Source organism: Loxodonta africana, chromosome 10, assembly GCF_030014295.1.
Source record: "Loxodonta africana isolate mLoxAfr1 chromosome 10, mLoxAfr1.hap2, whole genome shotgun sequence".
Lineage (NCBI taxonomy): Eukaryota > Metazoa > Chordata > Mammalia > Proboscidea > Elephantidae > Loxodonta > Loxodonta africana.
This window is the reverse complement of record NC_087351.1, coordinates 74,597,540-74,612,561: the sequence shown is the minus strand read 5'-3', so window position 1 is coordinate 74,612,561 and position 15,022 is coordinate 74,597,540. Positions and strand designations below refer to the sequence as shown.

Genomic DNA, 15,022 nt, shown 5'->3' with positions numbered 1-15,022 from the left:
AGCTGCCTGGGAAGGAAAAATTGATGTTTGTTGCAAGGCAGGAAGGCTTGAAACATACTCTTCTCTTCGAGCTCCCCCAGAATCCTTCCAGATCGTCTACGACAATAAAAGATAAAATCATTTATATCTCACTTTCCAGTTCTTCCTAACTCTTCCACACATATCAACCAGTGTGAGCCTCACAACCATCCAGGGAGGTAAGGTTTACCATTTTCATTAATAGATAAGGGTGATGAGGCTCAGAAAAGTTAAGTGACTTGCCCAAGGGCACACAATTAATACATTACCGTGCTGGGGTTCAAACCCAGCTCTCTTGAATCTAAAGTAGGAGCTCTTTACACTACATTATGGTATTCACCCCCTCCATGGTGTTCATCACCCCAATTCCTAGCATGGTTGTTTAGATCCTGACTTTACTTGCCATCTAGTTTTTGAACACCTCAGGAAGAATTCTAGTCTTTCTGGAACTTAATTGTCATGTGCAGAATATTGGCCACATGGAACAGATTTCATAAAAGGGTCACTTTCTTATAAAAAGTAGGACATTCCAATGGCTGGGGTCACTCTGTTTGTTAGATGACGGTACAGGCACCTGAGAAATAGAAAATGACAAATAAGGTTTTTAATGAAAAATCCATAGAAAGCGATACATTGAGTAAGAGAAAGATATGAGGGATATTTTTGTTTAGCCAGGAAAGTCACTGTCTTAGCAACAGTGACTTTTTTGAAAATCGAGTGTTTAGCCACTTCAGGAAGGTAGATTATTGTAATGATGTGACAAAAACATATCAGTGAAAAGCAGACTTCTCTGGGGAAAAATCAAAGCCTTTTTTTTTTCTTTTTCTTTTGGTAGCTCACTCAAGGACCAGAGTTGAGGTATTAAAAAATGTCACGGCTGACTAGGAGTATATACCAAGGTGTATATAAGGTTTTATATGAGGGACTGACTTGACTTGTAAACTTTCACTTAAAGCAAAATAAAAATTAAAAAAAAAAAAAGAAAGTTTGCGGGAAACCAGAGAAAAAGTCATGGCTGGTGTTCGCTCTTGCCTGGCAAGAAGGGCCATTAAGCTAGGCCTAGGAAAGGCGCTTACAAGCAGAGTACTTTATACTAAAATATCCCAGAATCAGTTTTTTTCTTTCTGACTTGCATCGTGTGCACAGAGATGCTTCATTTTATACGTACATTTTTTTTTTCTTTTAAGAAAAAGAATGGTAGTGCTTGCTTTGGCAGCAGGTATACTAAAATTGGAACGATATAGATTAGCATGGCCCCTGCGCACGATGACATGCGAGTTTGTGAAGCGTTCTGTGTTTAAAAACAAGAGAAGAGAAAGAGTAGTGTTCAAATCAAACCAGTATTAGCGTGGAATGTTAGAGTCTAGGAACTAAGGTGCTTAGAAAAAGAAATTCATATTTCGTGTACGCTCTTCTATGTTTCTGGCATGCCAGAATCTGGGGTGAAAGGACGGAAGCCTGGCTAAAGGTATGGTAGCTGAAATCAGACCTCCTAGCTTTGAGACTTTACCCTACTACTTATTATCTGTACGTCTGATGAAAAGTTATGTGACTTCTATTATTTTATCTATCAAATGAGAAGGGAATGCATTTCTCTCTCTCTCTCTTTTGTTTTTTTACTGCTCTTTTCTCTCTACTTTCATCTCTCCCATCCTTTTTCTTTCTCTCTCCCCTTCCTTCCTACTTTCTGCTCAACATCACACAACCATCCTTTCCTTCCTTTTGAGGGAGGAATCACCCACTTGTAAATCTTCCCACCATGAAGGCCAAAGAGACCAGGTAGTCTCTCAACCCCTCACCCTGTGGTTAAAGCTGTAGCACGTGACCTCTTCTCAGCCAACAGCTCTTCCAGCTGTGACTTTGCCTCTTGAGGGAGTAGTGCTGACATGTAAGGAGAGATGGGAGAGTGAGAATGCCCAGCTGAGAGTGCAGCAGAGGCAGCATGGGCCTCCCTGGAGCAGCGGAGCCGAAGCCAAAAGCAGCAGCTGCACTGCTCCCACCCTGTGGTTCTGGCTCCCTACACCCTCCTTCAGCTTTCCTGGAGACTCTCAACTTCCTGATACCTATCCAACAATTTTCTGTTTAAGTTAACCAAAGTCAGGTTCTATTGTTTTCCTCTAAGAATTCTCACAGATGAAAGGCGGGAAAGCATACAGGTGTAAGGATTAAGTAAGAATGTGCAGGTTAAGCACTTACTATGCTGACTGGCACATAATAAACATTTAACAAATAATAGTTACTATAATTATTATTAAAACTACTGTGCCAGCAACTTTTTCAATTTAAACTACTGTGCCAGCAACTTTTTCAATTTATCTTATATAAAATAAATTTAAAGCATTTTTCTAGGCATAGTTTTAAGTATTGTTCTGATTAAAGGAGAATGAATTGTCAAGTATGAGAAATTTTGAAAATACAGAAAATTGAGGAAGGAAATAGAAATAATTCTTAGTCTCCATAACTGAAGAGTAGTAGGTATGACTGCTATGGAGATAAGGCTTTGTAATTCTTTATAAGAAAGAACTTGGAGTTCAGCTGTAAGTAGTGTAGTTAACTGACAGTGTCCAGAAAATAACACCTTTGAAATCCCCCTCAGCTTTTGAGTTGAGCAGCAATATTCAAAAACCAAGCATGGTGGAGGTACCATTTCTGTCCAGTGTCGAACTTCTCTAATGGTCAACCTTTGCTCTGGAGTTCCCTCTTGGGCTGGCTGAGACTTTGTTAGATATTCTTTGTGAATGCTTCCTGTCCAATCCTGTTTTCTCCACTCTTCCCTTTCACAGGTATCAGACCTGCATAGTGGTCTGAAGGCTATCTCTGCCCAATCCTATTTCCTCCCCATTTTATCTGTCTTAGGCGTCATCCCTCAACAAACCTCTTGCACTCCTACCTCTATCTTGATATCTGCCTCCTAGGAAACCCAATTTACATAAAGACGTATTAGCTTTTAGTCTTTTTTTTCCATATGTGTGAATTTATGTGTGTACATGACTGTAATTGTTGTTATACTGTTGAGCTCATATCATAGACCTAATTCTATGAAATGTTCTTATTGTCTTCATACCATATATTAGAATGTTTTCATATCATTGATTTTTTTTCATCAAATTCATTTTAAAGGGTGAGTAATGATTATTTTACATATTTGTGGATATTATCTTAGTTAATTCTCACAACATTCCTTCAAAATAAGCATTATGAATCCTATTTTTATAGATGAGGGAACTGAAGTTCAGAGAAAACAACTACCTGCAGATACAAGATAAGCAATCAGGGAAAAGAGCCAAAATTAGGACCTAGACTTACCTAACACTGAGGCCCGTGCTGCTGCCACCTCTATACTGCTTGGTCCCCACTCCAGTCTCAGGCACTGGACTCTGCATCTTCACTCCTGATAGCACTTATCCTGGCCCTGGTCAAGGGAAAAATTTGGGTGTCAGGATACTGCTAATGGCCCCTTCTCCGTAACTTCATCATTACTGTAACCTAGTTATTAGGTATAAAGTAATAGTGGCCTTTTCATTTGTTCAATAAAATCTGTGGGATACCTATTGTATGCCAGGTAGAGGTTACATATGACTGTGATGACTCCATGACTAGTAGGGAAAAGACAAGTAAACAGATTCATACAATTCAATATGATAAACGATGTGATAGAACTTTACAAAAGGTTCTGTGGGAACATAATCTGAGGAATGGAATTGCAGTGCAGACTTTTTGAAGGAGTTGAGCTGGAAGAACATACCAAGATTCCAACACAGTAATAACATGTGCAATATGAGCCCAAAGAAACTGTAGGCAACTTCCAGCTAGTACAATCATTTTGTGTGGGTAGAGCAAATTGAGGTTGTGTGTTTTGAGGGAAAAGGGGGCTAGGGTCTGTAGGTGGTAAAGCAGAACATGAAAGCAAACACTTGATGTATAGAAATTCAGCTTTTGTTTCAGAAGGCAATGGAGAGCTACAAAAGGATTTAAAGCCAGATAAGACATAATAAAATTTATATTTTAGAAATGTTTATCTTTTGTACTCAGAAATTTTCTGTTCCTGTCTAGCTCTCCCATGCTGGAAATAAAGGGAATTAAGGGGAAAATGAAACTTACTGTTAGGTATCGGTTGCTAAGTCTCTAATCAAGCCTCAAGCTGCTTTCTCTGACAACCTCACCTCTGGCTTGTCCTTATTTCCAACTTTTTTTCCAGAATAATCCCTGAGTTCACAATTCAGACCTTCTTCCAGCCCTGCCTGCCTCACCAAATTTCATCACTATCTTTGACCCAGCTTGACATTTAGGGAACACTGGAAAGATTTAAAGAGGTTGAAAATGGGTGCATTTATAGTAGAGACCTGGTACTGAGCTTAGACTAGGATTCAAACTGATCTGGGCATACCTGAGAACATGGAGAGCCAGGGGAAGGAGTAGAATGGAAACACTGGTCTCTGCCATCAATCTCCAGCCCAACTTCTGGCATGTGTGCCAGGCTTATGGAGGGAAAAGCTGAAGAAACCGGCTTCGTGAAGTTCTGATGAAAGGTACGAAGAGGGACTGGATGTGACAGGGTGGTTAGGAGAGATATCCTCCTCACTGTGCTTGGCATGACACATAGCACAGGCACAGTGAGGAGTTGTGCTATTGGGGGCACATCGAGAGATAACAACATTGGCATGGAAATGAGGGTTGTCACAAAAAGTAGGTAGATAATGAGAGAACCATCCATAAACACAGGAAGTGCTCTCCTCTTCAACCCCTACCTCTCAAGACCACCCGTGATATTTAGGGTAGAGATGAGGCATGGTCTAAGTAGTTGCAAAGGGCAGGTTGTCAAGAGCCAATAAGCTAGTATGTCCTGGAGATACTTGGCTTTACCAGTTCAAGGAATTACTCAGGAAATCACTGAGTGTTATTCACCAATTTTTACTGCCATTCCATCCCTGTTCCTTGTTTAGCATGTCAGTGCTTATGTAGCATGTCATACAACAAGGCATTACATCTCTTCTTCAACTTCTGGGAGGAAATAAGGATAGATGGCAAGGCTTGCTTTTACCCTCTGTACATCATACAGCTTCCTCATATATTTTCTTCTTTACTTTTCTACCTTTATAAAATGATGTGCTAATTAATAATCATTTTATTTTTTAAATTATGACATAGTGGGAACAAGATGCTGCTATTTTCTCATAAAAGTCACTCCCATGACATATGATATTATTCCACTCAAAGAAAGCAGTAAGGATTCATTGTTGTACTCACAAAAAAAATAAATAAATAAATAAAATTTTTTTTTTTATAGACAAGTAGAATACTCACCAGACATGACAAAATTGAGTAGAGTGAGTTCTTTTTATGGGTGGTACAGAGAGAGTTTGTGGTAAAGCAGGGAGGAATTCCTTACAACTAAAAAAATAAAGGCCTAGTCTGCTTTCCAAGTTGTAAGCCCCTGATTCATTTTCTCAGCAGTAGCTGAAGCCACCAGTGGACCCCATCCACAGACTTAAGACCATAACAGTTCCTGATTTAATCAAGTCTGAGGCTGAAGATATACCTGAAAGTGTAGTTCCACTGCTTGATAACCCTTGGTAAAGACATGGAAGATTGCATTTTCCAAAAATGTCCATGGCAACATTTCTGGTTCTACATGCACTCCTAGAACCTTACCTTCTTCTCACCAAAAGGTAGAGGCTATTTTCCTTCTTGAAATTGGTCCAGGCTTTGTGGGTACTTTGATAAATAGAATGCAGCAGAAGTAACTCTGAGGGTAGGTTATCAAAGTCCATGCAACTTCCACCTTGCTCTCTCTTATTTTGTGTGACCTTGAAACCAAGTCATCACATTGTGAGGGAACCCAGACCATATGGAGAGGTCATGTAGATTTTCAAGCTGACAACCCCAGGTAAGCTGTCATATTCTACTCCAGAGTTCCATTTCCAATTCTCAGGTTCTCATTCTGTTCTAATTAATGCCCTAACTTTCACATTAAAGATTTGGAGAGATTATAAATTCTAATTACATTGTAATTTTCAACCTATACAAAAAAAAATTTGAGCATGACTTTCAAATTTCAGACCTGCTGATGCTGAGAATTTTGCCTTGAGCTTGTTATTTTCTTTCTGTAAGCACTCTGATGAAATCAGAACTAGACAACCACTCCAACATCCTTATGCATCATTACTACTGTAATGATCTAGTTAAATGTACAATTGATCTTCTGTAGGCAACCTTTCCCAGGTATCAACATGTAAAACTTTAATTATGAAAATAAAGCATGTTATGGGATATGTTGTTTTTGTTAGGTGCCAGCGAGTCAGTTCCGACTCATAGCGACCCTATGCACAACAGAACAAAACACTGTCTGGTCCTGTGCCATCCTTAACAATCATTGTTAGTTATGGGATATAAGTATTATATTTTTCACCAGTAATTAATTCATCATTTTGTTCAAGTCCAATCAGGTTTGATAGCTGATTCTAGAGTCTTGCTTTGATGACTTTCTCCCTGGGATATCTCTACTAGTACCAAGTGTCAGTCAGGATCTAGCTAGACAGTAGAACAAAAAAACATATTAAATATTTCACACAGAGAGAACTTAATGCAGAGAACTATTTAAAATGTGTGAAATGGTCTAGGGGAGCAAAAGAAAAAAAAAATGTCACCTGAAATCAGAAAGCTTGTATCATCTCTGTAATGAAGCTCTTCAGCATGTACTTTTTAGAAGGCAAGGGCTAGCACTTCCAGAGAGGTCCTACCCCTGCCAGAACTGGAATCCATGAATGGTGATCCTGCTGGAGTGAATGCACAGCCATCTGGTCACCACTGCACTTTAAACCATCAGTTCCTAGAGCAATTGCTGATGCATTCAGATCCAGAATCAGAATTGTCCTTCCTTCTTTTCACATTCCAATCTCCTAACAGTGCCTCCTTTTTGGCAGAATTGAACAAGAAGACAGCTTCCGAAGGAGTCTAGGAAATATAGTTTGCAGTGTCCTAGCTCCCGTAGTTCAGAGCACAGTAAAGAAAGGTTTAAAGCTGGTAGAAAACAGATAAATAACCAATGATGGCTGGTGGAAAAGTGGAGCCTGGGACCTTGGTGGCACTGAGGAGATGCTGCAACTGCCTTGGGGCTTTCTGATTCATGGAAAAGAAAAATTCCTATTTGTTTAAACAACTGTTATTTGTATTCTCTATTGCATTAAGCTGATTATTATTCCTGCCTGAAACGGAATTTGGTAATAGGATGCTACAATATGTAATTGACGTAGTGGAACCTGGAGGAGCAAGGGTACATATATTGTGATTAGAGAACAGAAGATGCTTATTATATGGTGATGAAGGATTTGGTCAATTTTTAACCTGCTAAGCCTTGAGACACATGCAATGTACTTATTTTAGCTATAGTCTTAGGGGAAATGGCAGGAAAAATCCATATTTTTAGGGTATAATGATTATTTCCTGCTATTTTTAGCAAGAATGTCTTGAACAAGAACTATGAACTTAAACTATTCAATACCAGTCAGAAAGCTAAGATGGAACATGGCACTGCTAAGAGAGGTGCTCTCTACCCCAACCTGCAATAGAAATTGACTGAGTCCTGTAAGTTGGAGCCTAATAGAGTTGAAAAAGTCGATTGCTTTTGTCCCTCAAACAGAAAAGTTGTGAACTGTAGCTACAATGTGGAATTTGTAGTAGCAAGAGAGGCTGGTGACCCAGGCATTAACTACTCAGCCACTTAAGTAGGGAGATTGCAAAGACTGTATGCGTGTGTGTGTTTTCGGTGAAAATTTACAGTGCAGATTAGTTTCTCATTAAAAAATTTATACACAAATTGTTTTGTGACATTGGTTGCAATCCTCACAATGTGTTAGCACTCCCTCCTTTTCCCTTTACACCCCGAGTTCCCTGTGTCCATTTGTTCAGGTTTCCTGTCCCTTCCTGCCTTCTCATCTTTGCTTTCGGAAAGAGGCCCCCTATACTTGATTAGGTTCCCTATACTTTATAATATCCCCTAAAAACATAAAATAGAAATAAATCTAACCAGGGACGTCAAAGACCTATACAAAGAAAACTACAAAACACTACTGTAAGAAAACAAAACAGACGTATATAAATAGAAAAACATATCATGGTCATGGACAGGAAGACGCAGCGTAGTGAAAATGTCAATCCTACCCAAAGCTATCTACAGATATAATGCAATCCCAATCCAAATACTAATAGCATTCTTTATCAAGATGAAAAAACAAATCACCAACTTTACATGGAAAAGAAAAAGGCCCTGGATAAGCAAAGCATTACTGAACAAAAAGAACAAAGTAGGAGGCCTCACACTACCTGATCTTAGAAGCTATTATACAGCCACAGTAGCTGAAACAGCCTGATACTGGTACAATGACAGACACATAGACCAATGGAACAGAATTGAAAACCCAGATGTAAATCCATCCACCTATGGTCACCTGATCTCTGACAAGGGACCAAACACTATTAATTGAGGAAAAGACAGTCTTTTTACAAATGGTGCTGGCAAAACTGTATGTCCATCTGTAAAAACTGAAACAGGTCCCGTACGTTACACCTCACACAAAAACTAATTCAAAATGGATCAAAGACCTAAATATAAAACCTGAAACTATAAAGATCACAGAAGAAAAATTAGGAGCAATGCTAAGGGCCCTAATACATGGCATAAACTCAATACAAACGATAACTAACGATGCACAAACTCCAGAAGATAAACTAGATAACTGGGAGCTCCTGAAGATTAAATACCTATGCTCATCAAAATACTTCACCAAAAGAGTGAAAAAGAGAACCTATAGACTGGAAAAAAAAATTTGGCTATGACATAGCTGGCAAAGATCTAATTTCTAAAATCTATAGAGTATTTCAATACCTCAATAATAAAAAGATAGATAATCCAATTAAAAATGGGCAAAGGATATGAACAGACACTTTACCAAAGGGAGGCAGATTGGCCAATGAATGGTCAATTTTGTTGATCTTTTCAAGGAACCAAATTTTGGTCTCATTGATTCTATTGATTTTCTGTTCTCTATTTCGTTTATTTCTGCTCTAATCTTTATGAATTTCTTTTCTATGGCTGGCTGTGGGCTTCTTTTGTTGTTCTCTTTCCATGTGTTCAAGTTATAGGCCTAATGCTTTGATTTTGGCCCATTCTTCTTTTTTGATGGGTGTGTTTATTGCTATAAATCGACATCTGAGCGGTGCCTTTGCTGTGTCCTTAAGGCTTTGGTATGTGTGTTTTCCTTCTCATTTTTTCACTCCCTGTTTGATTTCTTTTATCACCCAGTTGTTTTTAAGCAAGGTGTTATTCAGTTTCAATGAATGTGACTTTTTTCCCTTGCTCTCCCTGTTATTGACCTCTACTTTTATGGGCATTGTGATCAGAGAAGATACTTTATATTATTTTGATGTTTTGGATTTTCTTGAGGGTTGCTTTGTGGCCTAAAATGTGGTCTATTCTGAAGAATGTTCCATGTGCCTTGGAAAAGAATGTGTACTTTGCTGCTGCTGGGTGAAGTCTTCTATATGTATCTATGAGATCAAGTTGGTTGATTTTGACATTTAGATCTTCTGTATCTTTGTTGAATTTCTTTCTTTCTGTCCATCACTGAGAGTGGTGTGTTGAAGTCTCCTACTATTATTGTGGAACTATCTATTTCTCTTTTCAGTGCTATTAGAATTTTGTTTTATGTATTTTGGAGACCTGTCATTCAATGCACAGATATTTATTAGGGTTATGTCTTCTTGGTAGATTGTCCCTTTAATCATTGTATAATGTCCTTCCTTGTCTTTTATGGTTGATTTTGTCTTAAAGTCTATTTCATCTGATATTAGTATTGTAGCTCCTGCCCTTTTTGGGTTACCGTTGGCTTGATATATATATATTTCTTCATCCTTTGATTTTTAATATATGTATGTCTTTGTCTCTAAGGTGTGTCACTTGTAGACAGTATATTGATGGATCATGGTTTTTACATCCATTCTGTCACTCTTTGCCTCTTTATAGGCACATTTAACCCATTTACATTCAGTGTGATTATCGATAGGTGTGAATTTATTGCTGTCGTACTGTGTTTTTTTTTTTTTTTTTGTAGTACTGATGTTTTCCTTGCTTCTCTTACTCTCCTGTGCTGAGTTCCTTTTGTTTGTGGATTTTCTTACAATTTTATACATTTTGTGTTTACCGAGACTATGTTTTTCTTCTTTTTCATTTTGATGAGTAGGTTTGTTAGCTTTCTTTGTGGTTATCTTGAAATTTACCCTTATCTTCCTAAGTTTGAAGCAGTCTTTTATTGTTTGATATCACCTTGACTTTCTCACCATTGGAAAGTTCTATACCTACACTGTTTATTCCCCCTTTTATTGTTTTGACATCGTCATCATTTACAGATTGATGTCTCTGTTTTCCTGTTTAAAGTCTTTTAGCTTTGTTTTATTCTTGAGAGTTATTTACCTAGGTTGGTATCTGGCTGATGCTGTCCTGTGTTGTAGACTCCAGTTGTTGTCTGATGTTGTTGGTTCTCTAAACAAAGGACTCCCTTTAATACTCCTTATAAGTTTGGTTTGCTTTTTACAAATTCCCTGAACTTCTGTTTATCTGAAAATGTTCTAATTTCACCATCATAGTTGAGAGAGAGTTTTGCAGGATATATTATTCTTGGTTGGCAGTTTTTTTCTTTCAAGGCTTTACATATGTCATCTCATTGCCTTTGGCCTGCATAGTTTCTGCCAAATAATCAGAGTTTAGTTTTATTGTTTCCTCTTCCTAAGTGACTTTTTGTTTTTCTTGAGCTGCTCTCAGGATTCTTTGTGTTTGGTTTTGGAAATTTAAGAAATATATTGGAGGTTGAATTGGCAAAACATGGTGATTATATGCAGTGGTGAGAAGGAAAAAGACATCAAGAAAGATGCTTAGGATTCAGACTGGAGCATGTGGGAGAAGGATGGCACCATTCATTTAAGTGGAGAGCACTGGAAGGGAGAGGTTTGAGCAAGGTAGATAATGGTTCATCTTTTATATGAGATGAGCTTGAGGGTCTAGGGAAATTCAAGCTAAAATAATAAGTTGAATATTTGGGTCTGTAGATTGTAGTTCATAAGAGAGTTCTAGGTTAATGATGTAAATCTGAGAATCATTGACACACGACTTGTAATTGTAGCCTAGAGATTAAATGAGATCATGCAGAAGAGTATGCATGTAGATTGAGAGGAGAACCTGGGACAGAGCATTGAATAATAGGCAGGAGGAAATAAAAATTCTTCTAAGCAGCTTATCTGCAAAAAGAAGGTGAATAAATAGGGAAAGAAATAAGGAAAACACAGGTGTCTGGAGTAAAGAATATTCATTTAAGGAGGCAGCACTAAAAAATTTTAAAAAAGAGCAAGATGAGTCAACATCTTGGCTTTAAGATTATTGTTTAATTTCATATTTATTCCCACATCATCGATCAAACATACTAGAATTACATACTCTTCTTTTTCCCTGTTAGAAGAAAGGCCTGGCAATCCACTTACAAAAATCAGCCAATGAAAACCCTATGGATTACAATGGTTTGATCCCATTGTGCATAGGGTCACCATGAGTAAGGGGACGACTCCCCAGCAGCTAACAACAACAAGTGCCATCAAAATGCCCTGTTAGATGATAATAACACCAGAAGAGATCCCCAAGGACAAGTATGTTCTATTTGGAAATCAAGGTACAATTGTAATTCACTCCTGTCTTTCCTGATGAAGTTCCTAATATATGTTGTTATAGTGATGGGGGTAGAGTAGACTGAGTCTGGGAGGAGGACATTGTAAAAGATGCTGCAAAATATAGAATGCTCTAACCTTTATATACCTTTGACAAAAGGCATTTCTTTAAACAGATATTGAGATATGTCTTAACTACATCTATGTTTGTGATGGACGCTACGTGAACAATAAGCCCTTCACCACCTGAGGCACTAAGAGGGCTTCACTGCTTTCTTTTTAATTGTTCTCTGAGACACTTTTTATAATGCTCTTTTTCTAATTAAATTGGATATTTTGACAATGTTAAGTCCGCTTTATTTGTCAGCTTTGGCACTTAGTTTGATGCCTTAATTCCCAATTTCAGTGCCATTGGCGAATTATCTTTAAAATATCAATCACCAAAATGAAAGCTAGAGTCTCCACCTATTACATGCAGCTGAGAAACTTAAACAGGCCTAACTCAGGGAAGATCCAGTATTGGTAAAAATATATATGATTTCTGAGAAATTCTGTTAATAAATGAAACATTTATATTTAGTCGTTTCTGGTTATAAACATTTAAATGTACACTTCACCTACCATAAAAGCAGCATAGGCCAAATATATATTAGAATAAAATAGTGTGACCTTGAAAATGAAGAACACAATCTTGCAAAGCTTCTCCAAGAAATATACTCAAAAAACATGAAAACAAGAGTTTAAAATCAATAGCTTTATTTTCAAGCAAAATTACATTTTAGAAGATTTTTCACATACATTATCTGCTTTCCTTACCACTAATTTTAGAACAAGAGACATTATCCCGTTTTACAGGCAAAAAAATTGAAACAAAGGGATATTAAGCGACTTCAGTAAGGACAGAGTTAGAGAATTGATTAGAATTCAAACCCAGGTCTTTCGTATTCACATGCAAAATATCATTTTTCATCCCATTCAGATGGAAAACTAGTGATTTGCAATTCTGTTATTTAAGATATTATTGGGCAACTCTGTACTTCTGAAGTATATCAAAGACTGAATTATCATCCTTAGGGAACAGACGTACAAAGAAAGAAATAAAAATCATCTTTTAATGGTTTTGTTTATTTATTTGTAATTTATTTGAGGTCCATTAGTTAAAAATTTCTTACTACTGAAGTGCATTTCATAGTTAAAATTCAACTATTCTATCCAAAAGAATGTTTAATAAATAATGTAACGTGTTTTGTTGTTGTTAGGTGCCATCAATATAGTTTCACTCACAGCGATCCTACATAAAACAGAACAAAACCCTGCTGAGTCCTGTGCCTTCCTCACAATCATTGCTATGTTTGAGGCCCATTGGTGCAGCTACTGTGTCAATTCATCTTGTTGAGGGTCTTCTTCTTTTTCGCTCATTGCATCACGTAAATGCAAAAAGGGTGCTCTGCTTTACCAAGCATGATGTCCTTCTCCAGGGACTGATCTCTCCTGATAACATGTCCAGATTATTTGAGACTAGGTCTTACCACCCTTCCTTCTAAGGAGCATTCTGGATGTACTTCTTCCAAGACAGATTTGTTCATTGTTCTGGAAGTCCATGGTATATATTCAATTTTTTCACCAATATTATAATTCAAATGTATCAATTCTTCTTTGGTCTTCTTTAATCACTGTGCAACTTTGGTATGCATATGGGGCGATTGAAAATACCATGGCTTGGGTCAGGTACATTTTAGTCCTTAAAGTGACATCTTTGTTTTTTAACACTTCGAAGAGGTCTTTTGCAGCAGATTTGCCCAATGCAATGGGTCCTTTGATTTCTTGATTGCTACATCCATGGGCGTTGATTGTGGATCCAAGTAAAATGAAATCCTTGAAAATTTCAGTATTTTCTCCATTTATCATGATGTTGCTTATTGGTCCAGTTGTGAGAATTTTTCTTTTCTTTATCTAGAGGTGTAATACTAACTGTCGGCTGTAGTCTTTAATCTTCATCAGTAAGTACCACAAATCCTCTTCACTTTCAGCAGGCAAGGTTGTGTCATCTGCATATTGCAGGTTATTATTAATGAGTCTTCTTCCAGTCCTTATGTCCTGTTCTTCTTGGATTATTTGCTCAGCATAAAAAAAAAAATATATATTGAATAAGTATGGTGAAAGGATACAACCCTAACGCACATCTTTCCTGATTTTAAACCACATAGTACCCTTTGTTCTCTTTCAATGACTGCCTCATGGTCTATGTACGGGTTCCTCCTGAGCACAATCAAACGTTCTGGAATTCCCATTTTTTGCAATATTATCCATAATTTGCTGCAATCCACATAGTTGAATGCATTTACATAGTCAATAAAACACAGGTAAACATCTTTCTGGTGTTCTTTGCTTTCAGCCAAAATCCATCTGACATCAGCAATGATATCCCTAGTTCCACGTCCTCTTCTGAATCCAGTTGAGTTTCTGTCAGTTTCCTGTTGATGTACTGCTACAACTGCTTTTGAATTATCTTCAGCAAAATTTTACTTGTGTGTGATATTAATTGTTTGCTAATTTCTGCGTTTTGTTGGATCACCTTTCTTTTGAATGGACACAAATACGGATCTCTTCCAGTTGGTTGGCCAGGTAACTGTCTTCCAAATTTTTTGGCATAAATGAGTGAGAACCTCCAGCATTGCATCCATTTGTTGAAACATCTCAATTGATATTCTGTCAATTCCTGGAGCTATATAATGATGTCCTGATTTAAGTTTTTATTCCCATTCAGCAATGCAGTAAGCCAAATTGACTATCATTTCTATTCCTCCTTGGTTTCATTAACTTATTTGATGTGAATATTCCAGAACAGGCAATTCACTGAGTTGATAGAAGCCCAAACTTGCCCTGGAACATATTCTAATGAATTTTTTGGGGGAAAGTGGCAAAATCTTTTCCACCTCTCTTTACACATAGAGGGATAGATGATAAATAGGTAGATAGATTAGTAGATACATACACACATACATAGATACATAGATAAATATAAGATCTAACAGAGCCATGAAGAATATTGCCTGCAACAGCCCTTCAATTTTGTAAGGATAACTTAAACTCTCAACATCATTTTCTTTCCCACAGTCCAAAGAGAAAAGCAAGAGACTCACAGGGTGAAAGATCCTGGAGTATTCTTTGTTCTGATCTGTTTCTTATTCTTCTGACAAGTCAGCCAGATGTGTTCTGGACCAAGATTCAGTGGAAGAAAGCCTAATCAGAATCTACATTACCCTGAAAGTTAAGATATTTTGTCATTTGCATG

General features: G+C 37.4%; 1 pseudogene; it reads left to right on the top strand.

The window, feature by feature from the left end:
* Positions 1-1,222: 1,222 nt before the first annotated feature.
* LOC111750255 (U6 spliceosomal RNA) lies at positions 1,223-1,319 on the top strand (annotated as a pseudogene).
* Positions 1,320-15,022: the final 13,703 nt, after the last annotated feature.